The sequence below is a fragment of the Scyliorhinus torazame genome, chromosome 2 (genome assembly GCF_047496885.1).
Source record: "Scyliorhinus torazame isolate Kashiwa2021f chromosome 2, sScyTor2.1, whole genome shotgun sequence".
Taxonomy (NCBI): domain Eukaryota; kingdom Metazoa; phylum Chordata; class Chondrichthyes; order Carcharhiniformes; family Scyliorhinidae; genus Scyliorhinus; species Scyliorhinus torazame.
This window is the reverse complement of record NC_092708.1, coordinates 60,707,403-60,733,163: the sequence shown is the minus strand read 5'-3', so window position 1 is coordinate 60,733,163 and position 25,761 is coordinate 60,707,403. Positions and strand designations below refer to the sequence as shown.

General features: G+C 44.9%; 2 protein-coding genes across 9 annotated transcripts in view; one reads left to right on the top strand and one right to left on the bottom strand.

Annotated features, from left to right (window-relative positions):
- Nucleotides 1-25,761, bottom strand: part of LOC140406643 (low-density lipoprotein receptor-related protein 1B-like) — a 1,956,985-nt gene that overhangs the window by 633,186 nt on the left and 1,298,038 nt on the right. The window lies entirely within an intron of this gene.
- Nucleotides 23,012-25,761, top strand: part of LOC140388086 (uncharacterized) — a 63,673-nt gene continuing 60,923 nt past the window's right edge. For 7 of the 8 annotated variants that reach the window (XR_011934095.1, XR_011934093.1, XR_011934092.1 and 4 more), the window contains exon 1: nt 23,012-23,554. The gene's annotated coding sequence lies outside the window, so the exon portion shown is untranslated. Of the gene's footprint in view, nt 23,555-24,023; nt 24,249-25,761 lie in introns of those variants that run through there. The other variant, XM_072471739.1, reaches the window with a different exon arrangement.

Below are 25,761 nucleotides of genomic sequence, written 5' to 3'. Positions count from 1 at the left end.
CCAGCAACGAGGTCTGGGAAACCACTGCTATCTTCTTCAATGGGTTGTTCCACGACAGATCACCAAATTTAACCACTACATCTCAGATTTTGATTAAAATTGCTGCACTGGATTATCTTACATGTCAAAGTCACTGGTGTGAATAAAAATTTCCTATGACTTATAGTTTTCGAGTTATGGGGGTGAAAATTAGGGAAATGTTATACACATGAATGATGCATCATAGAATGATGAAATAAAACATAGAAAAGACCATAGTCAATATAATCTTTTATTTTAGACACCTATGAGAATACATACTACATGAAGCACATTTTACAAAATACCCTTTTTTCTGTATTTTCTAGCAACATATTCACGTACAGTTTTGTCATATGAGAGCTTCCTTGCAATGCCATTTTCCAGAGACAATATGCATAAAGAATTTAAGCGCTCCTCAGTCATGGTAGACCGAAATTTGTTCTTTATTAAGGATAGCTTTGAAAAATTCCTTTCTGCTTCACAGCTCGTGATAGGCATTGTCAAGTACAACTTAAGCGCAGTAATAATATTGGGGAACACTTCAATTAGGTGTTGCTCACAAATAAGCTGAAGAACTTCTGCGCATTGCATTTTAGTTGGCGTGTTTTCTTCTGTGTTCTGGGATTTCCTAAGGTGCAAATATTCTTTGAACTCGTTTACTAATTTGTGGTCAATATCATCTTTGTAATACGATATTATAAGTTTAATACTGTCCTCATCAATTTCAGAATTGTTCACCAATTCTGAGAGGAACTTGAACCTTTTCACAATCTGCTCATATGGGTCAATCCTCTTGCGTAACTGGATTATCAAGCAGTCATAGAGTTGATATAGAACTTCTATCCTAAATTTATCAGCTCCTCTCAAAGAAGCAATACCACTTGTTCCATCCGAAAATGTTCTTGTAACAGTGCGTTTGGAAGCATCAGAATAACTTGAGGTGATATCTTCACACAAACCTTTTGCTTTTGATTCATAGTGTGCAATCCTAACGGCTGAATTTTCTCTGAGTTCTTTAACAAACGAAAGTAAAGATGATAGCAGAAGTTAACTTTCAAATACATCAAAACCAGGGATTTGGAGTTTCTTACTTGTTTTGTTGAAACGCTCCAGCACTTCTTCCCAAACGACTGTTAAAATAGCATATTCCAACTTTACCAACTTGTGGTATAAATTCTTTGCATCTCGTTTACATTCAGGCTTCTCTTCTGAGTCCTCAAAAATATGTTTGAGAGTTTGTAAAATACCCATATAACCCATGTTTAATTGCCCGGACTGCTTCATAGTGTGCAGACCATCTCGTTACACTTAAGCTCTTTAGAGAAAAATATAGATTGCCCTGTGTGTTTAAAACCCCCCATCTTCGTGGCGATCCGGAAAAGAAAACATACAGCTCCTGCAAAATGCCAAAATAGTCAACAACTTTAGGTGCAGTAGACACTGCCTTTTCTCCAACAAGGTTAAGTGAATGGGCTGTACATGGTACATAGTCTGCGTACCTGTTAATGTTTTTAAAGAGTGCTTGCAGCCCTTTCTCCGAGCCCTTCATGTTAGCTGCATTATCGTAGGACTGACCATGGATATTTTCAAGTGAAAGCTTATGTTCACCCAGGACTTGTTGTATTTTGTTGAACAAGGTCATGGATGAATGGTTTTCTATCGGTAAAAATGTTAAAAATCTCTCACAGGGTTTTCCATTATAGCAGTATCGAACCACAATTACAACTGGTCAGCATGTGTCAGGTCAGGCGTAGAGTCAACAATAATAGAGTAGTATTTGGTGTCTAGGTTGTTGATTTGATTCACAATTTCATCTTGCACATGTTTTCCCATGATTTCTATCAATTCTTCATACACGGGTTTGGATAGGTAAGTATCATTTACTTTTTCATTTTTACATTTCTCGAGATGTTCATGTAAAAATGGGTCGAACTCTGCAATAAGTTCAATGGCCCCCATGAAGTTTCCATTATTTGGTGAGCCCCACTTCTCCTCATGACCTCTAAATGCCAAACCTCTTTCACTTAAAGACTTTATAACAGCTACAACTCTTTTCAGTACTTCAAAATAGTACTGTATGGTTTTTCTCATCTGTTCTTCAAGTTGCTGATCCACAGTATTTTTATTTGACCACAGCAGAACAGCCAACTTACCGCGACACTCCATCTTCACAACATCTGTGCTACAGACTCTCAAATTTTGGGATTGTTGAATTATATACAACAAAAAATTTGAGTCGTGCGACTATTGTCGCATGCTTTGAAAGAAATATTTTTTAGGTCTACTTTCTGAGAAAGGTTCTTTTTTAAAAACCCTTCTCAGAAAGTAAAGCGCCATTTTTAAAGATTTATAATAAATAAGCTTAATAGGCTAAACTAGCTATGTTCAAGCTAGCCTACGCTAGACTAGATTAAGTTAGGCAATACTAGGCCACCAAAACTCATAGGCTAAGGTAATGTAACACAATTTTACCATTATTTGAACACTTTTCATAATAAACACCTGTAATTTCACACAAATTCACCTTTTTATTACTTTTTCATAAATACTTCTAATATAGTATCAGCCTAGGCTATGCGGTCGTAGCCCACCTTCCGTTCCCCTCTTCATAAAAACAATAGGCTGAGGCTAATCTAACACTATTTCACCTTTATTACTTACCTTACTTTTCTAAATATAACATTTATTTTTGAGTAGGGGTAATTAAAATATTGTATCCTTATGAACACTTTATTGAAAGAAATTCTTGTCTAAATCGCTATCACGAGTGGTTTCACGTTGAAAATTCACGTTAGCATTTTGATTGCCTTTTCAACGGCTCCCCTTTTTTGTTACGACACGTCATCTACTGTTTGTATTTCTGTCATAAATGTTAATAGTGTTTTAAATTATTTCTAATTTTTTATATTAAATATATTTAGAATGAAACATCCTTAATTTGAATGTTTTTTCGTTTACGGCTAGCTTACATGATACTTTAATAACCTTAATTTTTATTTTAACTATTATTTTGTATTGAATTACACAATACTATTAATATTACTACTTTTTAAAAAGCCCTTCTCATACAGTAGACCCGAAATCTTTAAGCAATGTGGACTAAAGTCGCTTCTGGGGCCCCTCCGGTATTAGGGGCCCTGAAGCTTAAACTTCATTAGTTTCATAGTAGATCCGCCCCTGCTGGGGACAGATCCCCCCGCGCCCCCCCGAAGACTCTGCAGGCCGCCCTCAGAGCCAGGTCACGTGTGTAATTCACGCCGGCGGGACAGGCCAAAAGCGGGCGGCCGCTCGGTCCATCGGGTGCTGGAGAATCGTCGGGGGGGGGGGGCACTGCCAACGGCCCCCGACCAGCGCGGCACGATCCCTGCCCCCGCCAAAAAAACGCCCCCAGAGAATTTGGCAGTCGGTGGTGGAGCAGCGGGATGGGATTCACGCTGCCCACGAGCAATTCTCTGACCCGGCGGGGGGGTCGGAGAATCCCGCCCATAGAGTCATAGATGTTTATAGCATGGAAACAGTCTCTTCGGTCCAGCTTATCCATGCCACCCAGTTACCCGCATTTTGCCCATATCACTCTATGCCCATCCTGCCCATGTAACTGTCTAACTGCTTTCTGAAAGACAAAATCGTACCTGCCTCTACCACTGCCTCTGGCAGCTGGCTCCAGATGCTCACCCCCTCTGTATGAATGAATTTCCCCTCTGGTCTCTTTAGTATCTCTCCCCTCTCAGCTTAAACTTATTGCCTCCAGTTCTAGACTCCTCTACCTTTGGGATGTCATTCTAAAATAGTACTGTATGGTTTTTCTGATCTGTTCTTCAAGTTGCTGATCCACAGTATTTTTATTGACTTTATTTGACCACAGCAGAACAGCCAACTTAGTACTGTATGGACCTTATCTATGCTCCTCATTATTATTATTTTTTTATTTATTTAGTTTTTTTAAATTTAGAATACCCAATTCATTTTTTTCCCCAATTATGGGGCAATTTAGCGTGGCCAATCCACCTACCCTGCACATCTTTTGGGTTGTGGGGGAGAAACCCATGCAAACATGGGGAGAATGTGCAAACTCCACACGGACCGTGACCCAGAGCCGGGATCGAACCTGGGACCTCAGCGCCGTGAGGCCGCAGTGCTAACCCACTGCGCCACCGTGCTGCCCTGCTCCTCATTATTTTATAGACCTCTATAAGATCACCCCTAAGCCTCCCACACTTCAGGGAAGAAGGTCTCAGCCTATCCAGCCTCTCCATATTAGTCAGACCATCAAGTCCTGGTAGCATCATCATTGGCAATGAGAATAAATCAATCCAGTTGAAGGAATCTCAATGAAAATTGGAAGGGGGGGAAGAGTGGATTCTCAGAGTCCTGAATATGTAAAAGAGCATCAGCAGTAGAATAGCTATGCTGCTAATCGGGAAGATTGATCCGTTTGATCCGGAGGTTGAAAGTTGGGACCATTATGTCAAAAGGCATCAATACTATTCGCTGCCAATGAAATCATGGCAGAAGATAAACAGAAATCAATATTTCTTACAGTTTGCAGCTCCCAAAAATATTACCTCATGGAAAGCTTAACATATGCAGAGACTCCGGGCTCCAAGTTTTTTGATCATTTGGTGCAACTAGTGAGGGACCATTACAATCCCTGACCCTCCATTATTGTGCAGCACTATTAATTTCATACAGCCATTGGAGGTCCTGGAGAAGTGGTATCTGCCTTTGTCGTAAGACTCCGACAAATGTCATAACAGTGTGAATTTGTTACTTCTCGCAGTGACGTGCTGCATGATTGGCTTGTCTGTGGGATCCAAAATGTAAATAATCAGAAGTTTCTGGCTGAAACCAAGATATTCTTGGACCAAGCAGTTGAATTAGCTCAAGTGACTGAAAATGTTGAAGAAAGCACTTTTGAATTACAAAGCGTGCAAAGTGAGGTGAACCAGTTATGGCAGGAAGGGACGGCCATTCGAAGCTCCTGAAGCGAGGGAGAAGCGGAGCCAGAGAAGATGAAAAATGACCAGCAGTCACAAGGGTTAGAGGTTTGTTACCATTGTGGGGGAGAGTATTCCCAAGACAGATGCAAGTGTAAGGAATGTTTTGTTTCAGATGTAATAAGAAAGGCCATGTACAAGCTAGACACAGAGACAGACAGACTGCTCCAGGTTCTCAAAGAAAAAACTCCAAGGTTGAGGAAGACCCTGAAGAAACATCAGAAGTATACAAGGCTAACATGGTGAGATGTTCAACGGCCATCTACTTAAAATGGAGGTTGATACAGGTGCTGCTGCCACAGAAGTGGGTGAGCAAATGTTTAGATATCTGATGGGAGAGATGTAGCCTGTGAATCACAACAGTACAATGGCCACCTTAGCCACCTATACTGGGGAGGCACTGAATATATTGGGAACAGCATCCAAATGACTATCTTATCCAGCAGCAGCCAACCCAGCTGCCTTTAATCATAGTCAAGGGACAAGGGCCAAGCCTCATGTGGCGGGGATGGCTGAAGAAAATCAAGTTGAATTGGCTCAGCATCTCTGACGGGGTTTTCCAGGGTGTTGTATGGAAATATCAAGAGGTCTTGCAGAAAGAGTTAGAGTGCATCAAAGGAATGAAAGCAAAGATTTATATAGAACCAGAAGCAACACAAAAATTTTTCACGCCAGACCAGTGCTCTACACCAAAAAGTGGAGGTTGGAGTGTCTGGAAGGACTGGGGGTAATTACTCCAGTACAATGTTCAGAATGGGCAGAACCAATTGCCCCAGTGTTGAATCCAGACCGCACAGTCCGAATCTGCGGTGACTACAAGGTAACGATGTACAGGGCTGCTAAAGTAGATAAATACCTGTCCCCAGGATAGAGGATTTATATGTCAAGTTAGCAAGGAGCCTCAAATACACCAAATTGGATTTAAGCCATCCATACCAGCAGCTTGAGCTGGAAGATGAGTCAAGAAAGCTTGTTACCATAAATATCCACAAAGGCTTGTTCCAATATACGAGATTGCCTTTTGGTATTTCATCTGCCTGCGCTATATTTGAGTGCACAATGGAGAGCTTTTTGCAGGGAATTCCGAGGATTCGTGTCCATCTGGTCGATGTCCCTGTGCTGGGCCAACACCAGAGAAACTAAGAGCAAATTTGGACGAAGTCCTTAAGGCGTTTAAAGAAGCTGGTATTCGGCTAAAGTGAGAAAAGTGCACCCTCCAGCCTGATGAGGTCACGTATTTAAGTTTCAGAGTTGATGCGAAGGGCTTGCACACTCGAAGATAGTCTATGCTCAAAAATCCACCTAAATTCTACAAGCAGCTCGTGAACTCTGTCACTTCGCCTCATGAATGCCAAAAACCTTCGCTTCACTGCTAACTGTTGTTTATAGATATTTACATACCAGCAGTTCTGCAATTGCCCCTGCACAATTCCAGTTCTTCTAAAAATATTTCTTGATAAAATTCCACTACAGATTCATAATAGGTGGTTTAAAATTGTCTTTCAAGGTATTTGTTCTGAACATTTAAATCTGTTCAGGAGAAATTCTAGTATCCATTATTTGAACAGTGGTATTAATTTGTTTCTTTTAATGGCCTGATGTTTCCATTATATTAGCAGAGGAATGTTATAAAAGCATGTTGCAAATTTTGCAAATTGTCGTTTAAACCCAGCTGGAATGATTGCTTTGGTGCCTGAGGGCCACCGCCTATGCCTTCAGTATCCGCCTGTTATGTGGCATTTTTGCCTTTAAAAATCGGAGCAATTTAGGTTCAGAAACAATTATTTTACCTTTGAAAATACCTCTCCGCAGTATATTTGTGCTCTCATCAGGATATGTATATTAAGAACCCATTAATTTACTAGGGAAAGATTTCTTTCTCCAACGTTGGTAATTACATTATTTGCCTTTTTTGCATGCTGTGCAGTTTCCTGCCCTTCCCAAAGATGTGTTTCTGCTGCTCCTTCATTGGGCTTATCGCCACTTGCAGGGACTCATCAGTAAATTGGCTTTTCCTCTGTTGATGTTCAGACATTTGCTCTAAAAAATATGGACAGACCTTACTGTGAGAATAGCAACATTTTTACATTAATACAGGTTAAGATGCTTTTTAGCTGTTTGAGCATTATCAAAGGAGCACTATCGCAGGTGCATCTTGATTGACAACAATTTCTTGGTTGCTGCAAATAATTTGCATTTCACGGCTAATTATTTTAATGTTGTATTAGTTCATTTCTGTTCATGGCACCTCAACTTCGGAGATAAAAATTATGTATTTTTACTTAGTAGAGGAATGACACATGGTCGGAAAATCAAATGCCAACAATGGGATTCATGAATAATTTATGTTTGTAAACAATGTGTCCGAATCAATTTGCAGCAGACTCTTTTGCTTGAGGGTGGGTATGGGCTATGTAATTCCTTGGGCAGAACTCTTCCATCCCATCCACAGCAGGCTTGGTGGCGACAGGAACACAAAGTTGTGAACCATCCACGTTGTAATTTTCCCAATGGTGCGTTAATGGTAGGTCTGTCTTCCAGCGTAAACGCTGGGCGCGATTGAACTGCCTCATCGCGCCCGATTCGGTGATGCGATGAGGACGTTAAATCTCACAAGTGCAGTGCAGAAAATGAGGTAATGGTAAACTTGGCGGGGCGTTCCCAACCGTGGACAAAAAAACGAGAGTCCAGTTTGATGGCGGGGTCGTTCTCGGCGCCGCAGGTGCTGAGAAAGACCCCTCTAAACACGCCCAAAACGGGACTCTGTTTTGGGTATTAAATTCCGCCCGGAACGTGCATCGCATGAGTGCTCATTAAAACAGCTGCCCACCAGCATCACAAGAATCCTTTCAATCTTGCGCCGTATCAACGTGAAAATACATTGGTTTAAAACCCGATTGTTAGAGTGGAGTGCATAAGGCAGACCCCAGAACACAAGCGACTTTGATGTCAGTGCAACAATCTTTCTGCCACCGTACTACATTGCGCCTGGTGTGCTGTTCACCACTTTGCTGGGGCAGACCAGGTCTTCATAGGCAGCATGCTGCTGGACCATAGACCCTCCTGTGTCACGTCTCGGTTCAGTACCTGGAGTTCGGGAATCACAATAGCCGCTTTCTCCCTGATGCCACATGCCAATTTCTATCTGGACAACACTGTGCTGCCGGACTCATGCAGACACTCCAAGTTCCAGTGCATGAATTACAAAATGCTGGCATATAGGTGCAGCAAGTAGTTAGGAAAGAATATTATTGTTTATTGTGAGCTGTAGTCAATGAATAGGAGTCTGATGTAGGAGTCCTTGTTGTCGAGATGCTCCAGGAATGAGTGAAGGGCGAGGGAGATGACGTCTGCTGTGGACCGGTTGTGATGGTATGTGAATTGCAGTGGATCAAAGCATTCTGGGAGTATGGAGTTGATGTGTTTCATGCCCAACCCCTCGAAGCACCTCATAATGATCAATGTCAAGGCCACTGGATGGTAGTCATTGAGGCAAGCTGCCTGGTTCTTCTTTGGCACCGTATGATGATGGTCTTCTTGAAGCAGGTGGAAAGCTCGGAACGGAGTAGGGAAAGGTTCAAGATGTCCGCGAACACATCTGCCTGCTGGTCCACGCAGGACCTGAGTGCATGGCCAGGGACCCCGTCTGGGCCCATCGCTTTCCGAGAGTTCACTTTCTAGAAGGCCAATCTAACTTCGGAAACTGTGATGGTGGGTATGGGTGTGTCCGAGGCTGCTGGGACAGTTGACAATGGTTTGATGGTTTCCTGCTCAAACCGAACATAGAATATATTGAGTTCATCAGGGTGGGGTGCACTGCTGTTGGAGATTCTATGCGGCTATGCTTTGTAGCCCTTTATGTTGTTCAAGCCTTGCCACAGCCTACAAGTGTCCGTGACATTAGTCTGTGATTCTAGCTTAGTCTGGTATTGTCTCTTGGCATGACTTTGCGGAGGTCAGACCTGGATTTTTTTGTATAGGTGAGGGTCGCCTGTCTTGAACGCCTCAGACCTGGCCTCCAGTAGGGAGTCAATTTCCCGATTAAACCACGGTGTCCGGTTGGGGAATGTACATATTACCTTCTTCGGCACAGAGTTTCTACATACTTGCTGATGAAGTTTGTGATGGTGGAGACATAGTCATTTAGGTTGGTTGCTGAGTTCATAAATATGGACCAGTCTACTATGAAATGAAATTAAATGAAAATCGCTTATTGTCACAAGTAGGCTTCAAATGAAGTTACTGTGAAAAGCCCCTAGTCGCCACATCCCGGCGCCTGTTCGGCTGGACTGGTACAGGAATTGAACCGTGCTGCTGGCCTGCCATGGTCTGCTTTCAAAGCCAGTGATTTAGCCCTGTGCTAAACCAGCCCCTAACTCCAAACAGTTAAGTACGAGCTCTTCTTTTGCCTCGTACCAGCACTGCACGACCTTCCTAACCGGATTCTCTCGCTTAAGTTTCTGCTTGGATGCCGTGGATATGGGGTTGAGGTTACAATCAGATCCACCATGATCAGGAGTGGAATGCAAGGTGAGGCCAGATGGGGGGGTTGGTGGTCTAACAAAGACAAGGACAGCAGTGTGAAAGAAGCGCTGTGCAAGGGGGTGGAGGGGCAAGAGTTCACGATGGCAGGCAGCTGGCAAGGAGGTGAATGAAAAAGATGAACAATGAAAAGCAGAGGGAAGACGAAGGGGAGGGAAGCTGGCTGGATACCGTTAAGGCTGCATGAAAAGCTCGCTAACGAGGGACGCAAAGGGATGCATGGAGACTCCAGATGCAGTGGGTAGAGGTCCAAGTGCGGAATGAGTGCCATTCAGGTGATGGGCACAGACAGAGTGTGGTTGAATCAAGGAATAGGCTTCTTCTTGAGGCTGCTAGCCTTTTCCCTTTGTGTTGCAGACATCCTGCACAGCCTGGTAAATACAGATTAGCTGAAGAGAGTGAAATGAGTGTGCGAGACTGGTATTTAAATATCGCGGCCGACCTTCAAATCCACCACTTGAGAGACGAGTTGACAGCTGGCAGACGAATCAGCTGCCGGCCTGCCAGGTTGCTGGGCGGTGAACTCGCCCGTGCGTAATTAATGATGCGTGGGATGAGCCAAGTTGCAGTGGCTATCTCTGAAGACATCTGGTACCTTTGCCGGCTGTAGGACCAAAGCATCATGACAGCTGCTCAGGAATCCTGTGCACAGCTGCATTAAGATACTTTTTGGGTGGTTGCACACCAGCACATTGATGGAGTAGAAACCCACATGGTTGAAAGATACTTTGGTTGTTCTGGGGGTCCCCATATGGTATCCTCCATAAATGGGAAGCCAGTCACAAATGCAAATCTGAGCATCCTCTCATTCTAACTGGGGTAATCACAGGCAAAGGTGATAAAACTACCAGCCCTGACAAACAGGTCATCAGTCACCTGTTTTCTGCATTTAAGATACAAAAGTCTGAGAACATTCACTAACAGGTTCAAAGACAGCTTCTTGGCCGCTGTCACCAGACTCCTAAATGACCCTCTTATGGACTGAACTGAACTCTTCGCACATCTTCTCTACTGTGTAGTACTACACTCAGTAGAGAAGATGCTCACCTGCTGTCCATGCCGATGATTTACATTGTGCATTTATGTATGTCTTGTGCTTATTTATTTATAAAAATTTAAAGTACCCAATTAATTTTTTCCAATTAAGGGGCAATTTAGTGTGGCCAATCCACCTAGCCTGCACATCTGTGGGTTGTGGGGGCAAAACCCACGCAATCACGAAGAGAACGTGCAAACTCCACACGGACAGTGACCCAAAACCGGGATCGTACCTGGGACCTCGGTGCCGTGAGGCATCAGGGTTAACCCATTGCGCCACCGTGCTGCCCCTTGTGTTTATTTTTAATGTATGGAATGATCTGGCTGGACTGTACACAAAAAAGATGAGTAATGACTTTGTCACCCACTTGTAATGTGTGCCTCCAAGGTGAAAGAGTTAACAGGTCCTCTTCCAGAAGGCTGCAGGAGTCAGCCACAGGCAGATGTCACTTCTTGAACACCCTTAGACACTGCTGTTCAGATATAATTATGATTCAGTCATAACCCAGCAGTATGGAAAGATGTGACAAAGAGAAAGAGATAAAAGGGACAACCAGAAAAAGTGGGGAAAAAAAATCTACTTTTACAAATCAATACTACATTGACACTAAAAATTAATATGAAATTCTGAAGGAATGAGACACCAATCTTGTAAAATTAACATTTCAGGACCTGAGAGGTTGTTTGGCAATACATCCAACTAATCACAGTGTTACAATTTCACTGGAATCTGAATGCACCAATCTTAACATTTTCTGCCATGTAGTAAGTACCACAGCTTCATGCCCTTACACTGATTTCAATGTCAAATCCACCAGTGACATACCACACTTTGTGCAGCCTGCAGAGGGCCATGGGAACTCGGAATGCAATTTTTGGAATTACACATTGAAGTACGTACAAGCCGTTTGGCTTATTTCATAGCAATGGAGAATGTATTAGTCTCACTGTTATGTTTAATGCAACTTCCAGACCAATATATCCTATTCCATCAGTGTATGCTTACACACTATACATGCTTATGGATTTGTTAATAGGTTGATGAAAAAGAAACATCCAAATACTAAACATGTTTGTACACCCATGGGGAAGAGATTTCAACTCCCTCCACCTGGCAGAAACTGAGTGGGAATGGAATTAAAATTGCCTGGGGACAGCAAAATTGGGATGGGTGCAAATCAGCCGCTGCTCCCCAATCGGCACCATCCCCGCTGGGTGAGTTACATTAAAACCAATGCTTTTATTCTGCTTTAGAATACAGTGCAGATATATTAGCAATAAATTAGCATACTTTAACTCCACTCTCTGATGGACCATTACCTGCAGAAAATAAAATGATACCTTATATTCTAATGTGAAGGGAATTAAAAAAAACATGATACAGCGTCTTCAATGTTTTTTGACAATTGTTCGTTCTATGAAAGATAGTATGAAACTGTGACCACAAATGTTAACAGTTGTGGCATTCTTTCTCGTGCTTCTCTTCTCATGCAATCAACCTCTGAAAACAGATGAAGTCTCACCTGAATCTTTATACCCTGCTGCAAAGATCCAATTTGCTTTGATTGCTTTGCTTAGCAGCAATACTAGAACGACCACTAAATCGCCTGTCAAATTCAGAGTATGGAAAATGCCCTTGACATGAAATTGTGTGATTATTTTTGTGACTGCATTAGAAGGATAGAATTGGATACACCAATGATATCCACAACAGATTAGATTTAGATTTATTGTCACGTGTACCGAGGTACAGTGAAAAATATTGTTCTGCGCACAAACTCTCATACATGAGAAACATAGGACATACAATAAATGCACAATGTAAATACATAGACATAGACGTGGGTGAAGTATACAGAGTGCAGTGCTACACAGCAGAGAAGATGCATGGAGAGATCAGTTCAGTCCATAAGAGGGTTATTTAGGAGTCTGGTAACAGCGGGAAGAAGCTGTTTTTGAATCTGTTATTGCATGTTCTCAGGCTTTTGCATCTCTTGCCCGACAGAAGAGGTTGGAAGAGAGAATAAGCCAAGTGGGAGGGGTCTTTGATTATGCTGCCCACTTTCCCAAGGCAACGGGAGATGTAGACAGAGTCAATGGATGGGAGGCTGGTTCATTTGATGGACTGGGCTGTGTTCATGACTTTCTGTCGTTTCTTACAGTCTTGGGGCCGAGCAATTGCCACACAAACTGTGATGCAACGAGATAGGGTACTTTGTATCATGGGTGGCACGGTAGCACAGTGGTTAGCAAAGTTGCTTCACAGCTCCAGGTTCCCAGGTTTGATTTCCGGGTTGGGTCACTGTCTGTGAGGAGCCTGCACATTCTCCCCGTGTCTGCGTGGGTTTCCTCCGGGTGCTCCGGTTTCCTCCCACAGTTCAAAGATGTGAAGGTTATGTGGATTGGCCTTGCTAAATTATTCTTAGGTTGGGGGGGGTTATTGGGTTACGGGGAAAGGTTGGAGACGTGGGCTTAAGTAGGATGCTCTTTCCAAGAGCCGGTGCAGACTTGATGGGCAGAATGGCCTCCTTCTGCACTGTAGATTCTATGATTCTATGGTGCATCTGTAAAAATTGGTAAGAGTCAATGTGGACATGCCGAATTTCCTTAGTTTCCTGAGGAAGCATGGGCGCTGTTGTGCTTTCTTGGTCGTTTAAAAAAAATGTTTTTCTATTCTTCTTGCCAAAGGGAGCTCACGCTTTTCCACATTGCACTGCAGCTGTCATCTTGTTGTCCACTCACTTAACATGTCTTTATCTCTTTGCAGCCTCTTGTTTTTATCCTCACATATTACATTCCCACCATCATCAGTCAACTTGGATAGATTATTTCTGATCTCGTCATCAAAATCATTAACATAGATTTAAATCAGAGGAAGGTACAAAAAGAAAATCAGAAAGACAGAGGGCGGAATTCTCTGTTAATGGGGCTATGTCCCCACGTCCGCGAGAAAACAGGCGCAAATCACTCTGGACTTTCCTGGAGAAAGTCCAGAGTGAATGTCCATTTTGAAGGGGGCTAGCAGGGCCCCGAAGTAGTCCTCGCAGCTCCGGCTGCTGGTACAGGTTCCTGCACTTCCGGCCGTGGGTCCGCGCATGCGCGCGGCAGCAACCCCGCGCAACATGGCAGAATCACACAGACTGAGTCCGCAGCCACCACTCCAAGCTCCCGCCGGGTGGAACCATGAGTGATCGGCACCGGCGGGAACTCGGCCAGTTGTCAGCGGAGAATCATCGCGGGGGCCTCTTCCAATGGCCCCCGACCTGCGCCGCGTCGACGTCGCACGTGCGACTGGCGGTGCTTCTCCAGTCCCTAGAGAATCGGGGGAAGGCGTCGGACCCGATCACTGGTCTGACGCCCCATTCTCCGTACCCGTGTCGAGCGTGATTGTGGCGCAGAGGCTCGGAGAATCCCGGCCAGAATATGTGGCCTTCAAATTCCAAACACAAAATTTTGAAATGAAGAGGTTTCCCAAAGCTATAAGAAGATCTGTGTTGAATTTTACAGGGAGATCCAGGTCCCCACCATCAGAGTAAAAAGCAAGTCCTGAGCCTACACATGCCAGCAGCGATACCTGGTCAACAATTTTACAACAGGAGGCCTCATAATTGACTACCCATCAAATTAAGGAGCCATAGCGAGTGGTACTCATGAGCTACACCAGGTGATGTTGAACACAGACTTCACACCAAGGCACAAGCCATCGCCTCACAAAGCGGAAGGCTGCCAAAGAAATGTGCTCCGAGTGTTACATTTTCAGTAAAGGTTGCTAACCTCCAATGTGTTCCCTGGAGTATTAAAGGTTAAATGATGAATTGATTAAGATTTTTAAGATTTTGAGATAAATTGATGAGTGTGAGATAGAGTCATAGTCAGAGATGTTTACAGCATGGAACCAGGCCCTTCAGCCTAGCTTGCCCTTGCCACCCAGTTTCCATCACTAAGCTAGTCCCACTTGCCCGCATTTGGCCCATATCCCTCTATACCCACCCTGCCCATGTAACTGTCTAACTGTTTTTTAAAGGAAAATGTTGCACCCGCCTCTACCGTTGCCTCTGACAGCTTGGGTGCGATTCTCTGACCCCCCGCCGGGTCGGAGAATCGCCGGTGGCTGGTGTGAATCCCACCCCCGCCGGTTGCCGAATTCTCCGGCAATTGATATTTGGCAGGGGCGGGAATCGCGCTGCGCCGGTCGGCGAGGCCCCCCCCCCCCGGTGATTCTCCGGCCCGCGATGGGCCAAAGTCCCGCTGCTGGAATGCCAGTCCTGCCGGCGAGAATCAAACCGGCTCTCTTACGGGCGGGACCAGGTGGCACGGGCGGGCTCCGGGGTCCTGGAGGGGGTGCGGGGCAATCTGGCCCCGGGGGGTGCCCCCACGGTGGCCTGGCCCGCGATCGGGCCCACCGATCCGCGGGCGGGCCTGTGCCGTGGGGGCACTCTTTTCCCTCTGCCTCGGCCACAGGCTTCACCATGGCCGACGCGGAAGAGACACCCCCCACCCTGCGCGCGAAGCACTCCGGCGGGGGCCTAGCCCCTCAAGATGAGGGCTTGGCCCCTAAAGGTGTGAAGAAATCCGTTCCTTTGGGGCGGCCCGACTCCCGAGTGGTTCCCGCCACTGCATCCCGCCGTGACCCCCCGCCCCGCCGGGTAGGGGAGAATCCTGGCCCTTGTTCCAAATGCTCGCCACCCTTTGTGTGAAAAAATTTCCCCTCTGGTCTCTTTTGTATCTCTCCCTTCTCACCTTAAACCAATGCCCTCTAGTTCTAGACTCCTCTACATTTGGGAAAAGATGTTGATTATCTACCTTATCCATGCTCTTCATTATTTTATAGACTTCTATAAGATCACCCCTGGTTTAGCACACTGGGCTAAATTGCTGGCTTTTAAAGCAGACCAAGGCAGGCCAGCAGCAAGCACGGTTCAATTCCCATACCAGCCTCCCCGAACAGGCGCCGGAATGTGGCGACTAGGGGCTTTTCACAGTAACTTCATTGAAGCCTACTCGTGACGATAAGCGATTTTCATTTTCATTCATTTTTCATTTTCCAAGCCTTCTACGCTCCAGGGAAAAAAGTCCCTGCCTATTAAGCCTCTCTTTATAACTCAGGCAATCAAGTCTTGGTATCATCCTCGTGAATCTCTTCTGCACTATTTCTAGTTTAACAATATCTTTCCTATAATAGGGTGACCAGAACTGAACACAGTGTTCCATGTGTGGTCTTACCAATGTATTGTCCAACTTCAACAAGACGTCCCAACTCCTGTATTCAATATTCTGACCAATAAAACCTAGCATGCTGAATGCCTTCTTCACCACTCTGTTCGCCTATGACTCCACCTTCAAGGAGCTATGAAGCTGACCCGCAGATCTCTATGTTTTGTAACTCTCCCCAACTCCCTACCATTAACTGAGTAGGTCCTGCCCGGATTTGATCTACCAAAATGCACCACCTCATATCTATCCAAATTAAACTTTATCTGCCATTCATCAGCCCATTGGCCCAATTGGTCAAGATCCTGTTGTAATCTTATATAATCTTCTTCACTATCCACTATGCCACCAATCTTGGTGTCATCTACAAACTTACTAACCATGCCTCCTACATTCAGGAAAATATTACTATTGGTTGGAGAATATAGAACATGTGGACATGGGCTAAAACAAAATACAGCAAAATGTTTCAGGCATGAAATTAGGAAACACTGCAACAGGCAAAGGATGGTAGAAGTTTGGAACTCTCTTCCACAAAAGGCAGTTCATGCGAAGCTCACTGTTAATTTCAAAACTACGATTGATCGGTTATTGTGAATGAAAAGCATTAAGGAGTATGGGCAAGGGCAGGTATATAGAGTTAGATCACAGGCCAACTATGATTCATTAAGTGGCTATTAAACAGTCTTGAGATTAAATAATCTACTTCATTATCTATGTTCCTATGTTAAACTGTGGGTACCGGTTACACATTTCCCAGAGGCTGAAAAACTCTTGGATCTAATTTAATTTTACAGCACCCACACAATTGTCCCTCCTGCTTCTCTCCTCAGCTCAAACAACCGGCATTCATTTGCAGGGGTCGGGTTTCTCCTTTGAGCGAAACCAGGGCACACAGTGCAATCAAAAGTTGTGTCCATTTTTTCAAAGTGAAGTTTTGCTTCAAGATTCAATTGCATAATCACAAACGCAAAACAATGCGAGCTCTCATGCAGTTTCGAATGGAACGATTTAATTTTTTTTGGCCTTGCATTAAAACCTATTGTTTGATGCAATTAAGAATGGTAGTTTGATTAAATCCATTTTCAGCTGTACTATTTAAAGAAAAGCATTTTTAATAAGAGCATCAAGCCTACCAACTGAGAGTAACCTAACTTTAAACAATTAAAAGTAAAATAACTATACATGACCAGCAATGTGGCTGTAACTTCCTGGCTCTCCAGTGTTGGAATTAAGAGGTACCTCGAAGGTGTGCTGGGGAATCCCTCTTGGAACATCCCCTGTAAGCATTTGCAGACAATTGTTCAGAACATAGAACACACAGTGCAGAAGGAGGCCATTCGGCCCATCGAGTCTGCACCAACCCACTTAAGCCCTCATTTCCACCCTATCCCCGTAACCCAATAACCCTTCCTAATCATTTTGGTCACTAAGGGCAATTTATCGTGGCCAATCCACCTAACCTGCACATCTTTGGACTGTGGGAGGGAACCGGAGCACCCGGAGGAAATCCACGCAGACACGGGGAGAAAGTGCAGACTCCACACAGACAGTGACCCAGTGGGGAATCGAGCCTGGGACCCTGGCGCTGTGAAGCCACAGTGCTAGCCACTTGTGCTACCGTGCCGCCCACAGAAGCGCTAACTGCTCCTGGACATGTGTGCTGCACAATGAACAATCCGACAAAACGATTTAAATTGCTAACTTTGGATTGGTGTTTGGGGGTTACGCTAACTGTTATGCTGTCAGTATAAATATCATCATATTTCCAGTCCTCTCTATCTCTGTAGAGTCATCCAAACTTGAAATGTTATTCAGAAAAAGAGTGGGAAAATAAAGCCACTTCTAACTTTTGTACAATTATTTTAAATAACGAAACCGATCACCATACGGTACACCACTCACACCATTGGCCCCCTCGGGGTCTCCCACACATCCGGACTAACGACCCACCCAGGATATTGCTCACATTTCAACCCACTATAGGATTCTTCCCCTCCCTCCGGACCTCTCACCTCCCACGATTCCACATCCCAGAACCCACTGGGCCTGACTATGATCATGGTGTCGATCCACGACCCGGCTGGATTGCCACGCCCCCTCCCTCAAGACATCCCCCCCCAGATCTGTCTGGATCTGTCTGGATCCCTTCCACAGCTCTACCCCACCCTGCTGACCCGAACTGACACCTCAAACCCGGCTGAACCTCCTACCCCCACCTATCCCTCTGTCCAGTTGGACCCCACCCCCCTTTCCTGATCCCTGGGCCTCCTGACGTACCCTGATGGACACCCACTAACCTCCCCCTTTCCTGATGTTTAATCCCCCCCCCCACCCCAATGTCCAATAGCCCCCCACATCACCTGGATTTCTGACCCCTACGCGCTCCAATGTCCAACGTCCGAATGTCTGAACAAAATGTGCACTTGAAATTCCGCAATTGTTTGCTTTGGTTTTGCCAATTTTGGATGAATTATGCTACTACTTACCAAAAATGTGCCTAATTTCTCTTTCCAGTTATTTTCTCTGTTGTTTACATGCAACATTATTCCATGTCTGATAGGACCAGAAAACATGTTCCTTGATGCAGATACAAGAACATTCAGACAATGCTTTGGGGTTGTCCTCTGATCTCCATGTGCATGACCATTGTAACATAAACGAGTTGCTCTGAAAATGCTATGGATCTGCGTATTCTGTTGAAAAAATGGCTAGGCTAACGGCAAGCACTCTTATTTACATATCATTTTCAAGTCAGGGGTCGTCATTTGTCCTTTGGTATTGAAGAAGACCATCTTCATTTGTTATCCAGGCATTGAGCTGCATGGGTGCGAATGTGACTGATATGTCCCATCATGGCCTGAAAAGCTCGAGTTCAATGGAACAGGATAATGAGGCTGGCAGATAGTTGGGGGGACTCTTTTCATGGTTTTTACATTTCCTGTGCTTGTTTTGAGCCAACACTATCAAACCACTGTTCCTCTTATGCTGATGTGCCCTTGGCAATTGCACTTCTCCCATCTGAACGGGCCTGGGCAAGGGTCTCCTATGATGCAGTGTCAATTTTGAAGTCCTTGCTGCAGGCTTTCAGGGCATCCTTGAAGCGTTTCTTCTGGCCACCACAAAGCGTGCTCCATTCTGCAGTTCACCGTAGAAGATTCGCTCAGTCGGTTATCAGACAGTCTGCTGACATGTCCAGCTCATCAGAGCAGTTTTTGTCTAAACATTGTGAAGGTGCTGATCCTGCCAGTTCTCCAAAGGTCCTCTGTGTCTGGAACTTTGTCTTGTTACATGAAGTTGAGGAACTTGGGGAAGCAGTAAAGGTGAAAGTGATTGATTTTCTTAGCGTGTCACTGGTAGACAGTCCAAGTCTCACTTGTATAAAGAGTTTAAAGGATGACTTCTCCGTAGACCTTGAGCTTGGTTTTTAGGCTCACCCTTTACTTTCTCATACTGAATGGTAAAATCTTTCGAAGGACATAATGACCGTAGCAATTCTGGCATCAGTCTCATCATCAAAATGAACACAGAGTGAGAGAATGCTGCCCTGGGTAGGTGAACTTGGTCCACGGTGGTTAGCCTCTGGTTGTTTACTCTCCTTGTCAACTCTTGATAGAGCTTTCCTCGGGCAGGTTGGAACACGACATCTGTCTCCTTTGTGCCGATGGTGAGACTGAAGTTATGATAGGGTGCGGAAACAGGTCCAGAATACGCTGCATATCTACCTCACTTCCACCCGTTTAGTGCACACTCATCAGCAAATAGAAAATCTCACAGTCTATTAACAAAGTCCTTGGTCTTGACCTGGCGATGTCGCAGTTTGAAAAGCTTGCTGTCTACTTGATAGTTAATGTCTGTTCCTAGGTCCTCATCCTGAAAGGCGGCAGAGAGCATGGCTGAGAACATGATGCTGAAGAGGGCTGTTGCCCTGTTTCACTCCATTAGTGACAAAAAAGGGGACTGAAGTCTCATTGTCACCTTGGATGCAGGCCTACATGCCATTGTGGAACTGTCGAACCATCTTAACGAATTTGTCTGGGCACCCAAACTTGCTCATAAACTTCCAGAGCTCTTCAGGGCTAACAGTGTCAAAGACTTTAGTTAGGTTGATAACTGTGGTGTACAGTTGGCAAGCAGTGTACAGCATGACAGTGGATCCCCAACATTTTCTAAAACCACACTAGCTCTCCTGAAGCGGATCCTGCTCAAGGTGTGGCCGTTCACTGGATTCTCTGGTCCTGCCAGCAGCACATCTTCGTCCACAGGTTTCCCGGCGGCATGGGGAGGTTTCAATGGGAATTACATTGCAGGAATGGAGGTTCCCAATGCCAGTGAAAGGCATGCCGCCTCCCCCTGCTGAGAAACACAGGGCTGGGGGACCAGAGAATCCAGGCGGTAATATGAGCCGGTTTGGAAGGATTCTGGAAAGAATCTTTCCAGTAACAGACAGGAGAGTTATTCTTCTGTGATTAGGGGTTGCCTTTGCGTTTGTAGATATAATAATAATAATCTTTATTGTCACAAGTAGGCTTATGAAGTTACTGTGAAAAGCCCCTAGTCGCCACATTCCGACCCCTATTTGGGTACACAGAGGGAGAATTCAGAATAATTTACCGAAGAGCACGTCTTCCGGGACTTGAGGGGGGAAACCAAAGCACCCGGAGAAAACCCATATGCAGAATAGGCAGCACGGTAGCCTTGTGGATAGCACAATTGCTTCACAGCTCCAGGGTCCCAGGTTCGATTCCCGGCTTGGGTCACTGTCTGTGCGGAGTCTGCACATCCTCCCCGTGTGTGCGTGGGTTTCCTCCGGGTGCTCCGGTTTCCTCCCACAGTCCAAAGATGTGCAGGTTAGGTGGATTGGCCATGATAAATTGCCCTTAGTGTCCAAAATTGCCCTTGGTGTTGGGTGGGGTTACTGGGTTATGGGGATAGGGTGGCGGTGTTGGCCTTGGGTAGGGTGCTCTTTCCAAGAGCCGGTGCAGACTCAATGGGCCGAATGGCCTCCTTCTGCACTGTATATTCTATGATTCACAGATAGTGAACCAAGCTGGGAATCGAACCTGGGACCCTGGCTCTGTGAAGCAACACTGCTAACCACTGTGTTACCCTACTGCCCACGGTGAACAATGAAGGTGTTCTAAAAGTCCTGTGGAAATAATCCTTGCTTCCGTGTGAATTGAAACAGCTGGGTGAGTTTCCTGAAGAGCTGCAATCCGCCATTCTCATGTACCGTAACCAATGCCCCCTGTAAAGTGTGTCACATGTTCACATGCTGACATTATCAGAGGCACTTGGGAGATTTTCCCTCTCTTCCATCTTAGTCTGTGAGCAAGCACCACCTCTGTAAATAAAATCTGGCAACTGATTAAGTAGTCTATGGTCTGGAACCTGGTTATCCTTTGTTTCTGCTGTGAGATAAAAGCAAAGCCCCTTAAAACATAACAACCGTATTTATAGATCTCTGCTGGAATTTGATCGGCTCCAGGGGCTTTGCTGCTTGATAATTGTTCTATAGTGTTCTCTGTTTCCAGCAGTGTGGGTGGAGTTCCTAGAACAGGGCTAGTGTTACTCTGGGGCAGCCTGAGGAGTACATGTCCATTATTGTCTGGACGATTATGTGCAGTTTTGATCTCCTTAGCTAAGAAAGGATATATTGCCATGGAGAGTGTGCAGCGAAGGGTCCATCAGACTGATTTCTGGGATGGCAGGATTGTCATACGTGGAGAGATTCCCTGGAATTTAGAAGAATGAGAGGGGATCCAACTGAAACGTATAAAATTCTGACAAGGCTGGACAGACTGTATGCTGGGATGTTTTTCCCTTTGGCTGGGAGTTAGGGACAAGTGGTCACGGTCTCAGGACACAGGGTATTTAGGACTGGGATGAGGTGAAATTTCTTCATTCAGAGGGTGATGAACCTCTGGAATTCCCTACCACAGAAGGCTGTGGAGGCCAACTCACTGAACATATTTAGAAAGGAAGTAGATAGATTTCTAGACTCTAAAGGTGTCGAGGGATATGGGGAGAACACTGGCGTATGGCATTGAGATAGAGGATTAACGATGATCATGTTAAAGGGAGGAACAGGCTCGAAGGGCCAGATGGCCTACTCTTGTTCCCGTTTTCTATGTTTCTACATCCAAATATAGAAATATTCCTGTCTGGGTTCTGCCATTAGCTTAATTAAAAACACCTTGCCCTTAGGCTCCCTGCTTTTATTTTTATGGACTTGTTGCATTTCCTCCTTAAACTTCCCACTCCAAGTTAAACATTACTATGACAAGTGTAGGTACCTTTTAGATATCATGGTGAGTGTTAATAACTGTCAATTAAACACTTTGATACTAAAAAATTATAATTACAAGTATGAAGACTCAAGTTTTTAGGTTTAGAATTTCTCAGAGACTTTAAAATTTGTCAATTTTAAAATTAAAACACGGGGCGTGATCGAACGGCCAGGCTGCACCTGAAAATCAGTGTGCCGCAGCGCAACATGACTGATAGAAGCCGGGAGACCCTGCTTCCACGATCTACTCGGCTCGTGGCGCCTCGCAAGATCAAATGCAATGATCTTGAGAGACATTGCAATGTAAATCCCGCCCATCATGGGCGGGATTATCTTTTGGCAAATCTGCATATTAGAGTGAGACAGCTAGCCTCACTTTAAAATGCGATTTCCCGAGGCACCCAAGACGTTGGGATCTATCCGCTTCGCCTCAGAGACCTCGGGGGAGTGCTGTTCAGTCCTGGTCTCTACAAACATGGACCAGACGGAATGGCACTCGTGAGGGTGTCAGAGGGGTTTGGCGGCCCCAGGTGTGTGTGATACCCTAGCACACTGGTAGTGACATCTGGGTGTCAGTTTGGCAGTACCAAGGTGCCAAGTTGGCACTGCCAGCTGGCAGGGTCACTGCCTGGGTGCCAGGCTGGCATTTTTCATGCGATGACAATACGACATGGGTGCCCTGCACGGATGTTGGGGGGTACGGGAGGCCCGGGGACCCACCATTGTGAGTTGGGTCTGGTGGGCTTCCGTCAGGGCTCAAGAGATTGTGTAAGTTTCGGGGCAATCCTCCATATTTTTAAAAGGACTCAGGAGAAACCTGACATTTTAAAGTGGCCAACTCTGGCTGCTAGCTGACAAAACCTCCCAGAAGGCTCGGCAGGACTAACCTAACCTGCCTGTGGATTGGGCTCAGGAAAAGGTGCAAGCCACAGGAACCCAGGTGCAGCAAAGACACAGACACACCGGTGATATAATCACCAGAAGATCAAAGGGAGATGGAGATCAGCAGACGAGAAGAAAATAGCCCAGCAGGGGGACAATGGCCACGCAAATCGGCTCCATAACAGAAAACAAAAGACCCAACCTGTTAATGGGATATCGTTCAGGAAGCTCCGGACAAACATTAACAGTTTGTTAAAATTGGCCAACAAACATTAACAGTTCGTTAAAATTGGCCGGCAAGCATTAAACAAGACATTGAAATCGACAAGCAACAGGGTAAGGCAGTTTCAGCCAAAACCGAAACTACCAGTGTCCAGAAATCCATTGTCCTTGAAATTGCTTACGGGGTGGAGTCAGCCTTTTGAAATTGACTTTTAAAAGAGACATGCTGGTGGGGAAAAGGAAGGGGAGCTTTTTAGTTTTGTAGAAACTTGACACGAGGGAAGACCAGCCTGCACCCCCTTTTTAACCCAAGGAAGGAAGCACCCGGAGACGACACAGCCCCCTAGGATTGGTAAGTATCCTCAGCCAACTTGTTGAAGTTCCCAAACTAAGATAGGAGTAGAGGCAAGGGAGGAGGGTAGCGTTTTAAACTCCGGTAATCTTTTGCTCACCTGTAAAATTGTGTAAAGGAAGATTTTCGTTGTGTCCGTTAGTATTTTTCTCCCGTAGTAATAAGATAAAGCATAAGTTTTATTTATGTGTGAAGTGATATTGGACAGGTTGATTTTGGTGTTGTTAAGTAAATTGTAAGTTTGAAACTCGTTTGGAGTCTGTCTTGTTCTTTTTTTTTTCCTCTCACTGACACGCTTTGGCAAAGTCACAACCTTTATCCTCGACCATAATTCCGGAGTCGAGAACCGAGGGTGATCTGGGCGCCTCGAAACGCTCACTCAAGGGAGACTACTGGTTAGGCATAAACAGTGTGATCTCTCTTTTTCTCTCTCTTGGGGAACTACTCGAGTGGAGTAGGTACAGGGTGGCAGTTTGTCCCACCGACAAGGGAGGAATCACCCAGGCATTGATGGTGGTTCTGGGATAGCTGTGTGATATAAGTATCAGGGTACCAGTTAGATATAAACGGTGAGCCTGGTTCGGCGCTCTCTACTGTGGAGTTGCCGCAGTGCGGCATTCCCCAGCCTTCGAAATTCCGAGGCTTGTAGGAGAGAGACACTCACAGCTATCGGCAGACCCCCAAACACCGGCCTGTAAGTAGAGTAGAGAGAAAGAAACCCCTACAATTGGGACGCCATTTAAAGAAGTATTTCCAGCGAGCGGAGCTCCTCAGTGCAGAAAACGGGATTGTGTGCGGCCTTGACTGCACGTTCCTGCTGAGCCCCCCAATCTAACCCCCCCCGCAATTGTACCGGGGAAACATGCAGCTAAATTAGCTCGCTATGTGACTTTGTTCCCATTTAGTTAAATCGCGCCAATTGTTTTTCTTATTTTTCTTTTCCATTATGAATTCTTTCTCTGTTTCTCAACTCTCTGTCATTCCTCTGTTTGTATCCCAAGCCTTCAATCTGATTGGTTAAGGAGATAGTTTGTTTGTTATCCAGGTGCCTTGTTTCATTCATTGAACCGTCAGCTGTTCCCACTTCCTGCAACTTTGCGGAAGAAAATTAACCTAATGTTGCAGAAGGAAATCAAAATAATAGCACCAATGCCATTAGATTCCCTGCTTCAGGGAATTCTGGCACTATGCTATGCAACTTACCACTTGAAAACAACAACATTGACATCCTATTCCTTGCCAGAAACAATGTTTCACAACTAAAGTCTTCAGACTTTAAGGGATAACCAAATAAATGTAAGAAGCTTATTCATGCATATTCATTGGCTGGGATTTACCACACCCCCACGGCGTGTTTCCCTGCAGCGGAGGTGGCCGGCCATTGGCGGCCAGCGGGATCTTCCGACCCCAACACTGTGAACTGTGTTTCCAGTTCCGCACCCCCTGCAAGGGAAACCCAAAAGGTTTGGCCATTTTCTTCACAAATTCAAAAATATCCACATTTATAGAATTGATTTTACGGAGAAGATAGAAATACAAAAAGATAGAAGCAAAGATTACTGTTGCTTCAATACACTTTGCCAAGGAATGGTAGTAAGCATGTTTTCACTGCTCTGTTCCTCAGAGACCAAACTTCTGTGTGAAATTAAAATGAAGCAGAAGCTTAGGTATAATCATGCAGAAGACAAAATAAATCAACAGGTCGATTGCTCTCACTCAGCACCTTAATTGCATGTATTACATTGTTAGCACACAGGGACATCTCGAAGCATATATTCTGGATCAAAAATAAACAAGTCATGCTGTATTCTATTTTTATCATCATTAGATAGATTCTTGCAAGGCCACGATATTTCACAAATGTGTTCGTCAGCAAAGTATTTTGTTACGATCTCCATAGAGACTGATAATTGTTGAAAGGGAAATTGAAAACATCCAGTTAACAATTGAAAGAGTAACACATCAAGGTTCCACACTTTAAAATGTTTGCTGTATCAAATGACTAAAAACACTATTAAATAAACACTTCTTTAGTAAGAACATAGGAACAGAGGTAGGTCTTTCAGCCCCTTGAACCTGTTCCACCATTCAATAAGATCATGGCTGATCTGTGATCTAGCTCCGTATACCTGCCTTTGGCCCATTTCCCTTAATACCTTTGCTTATCAAAAATGTATTGATCTCAGATTTAAAATTAACAACTGATT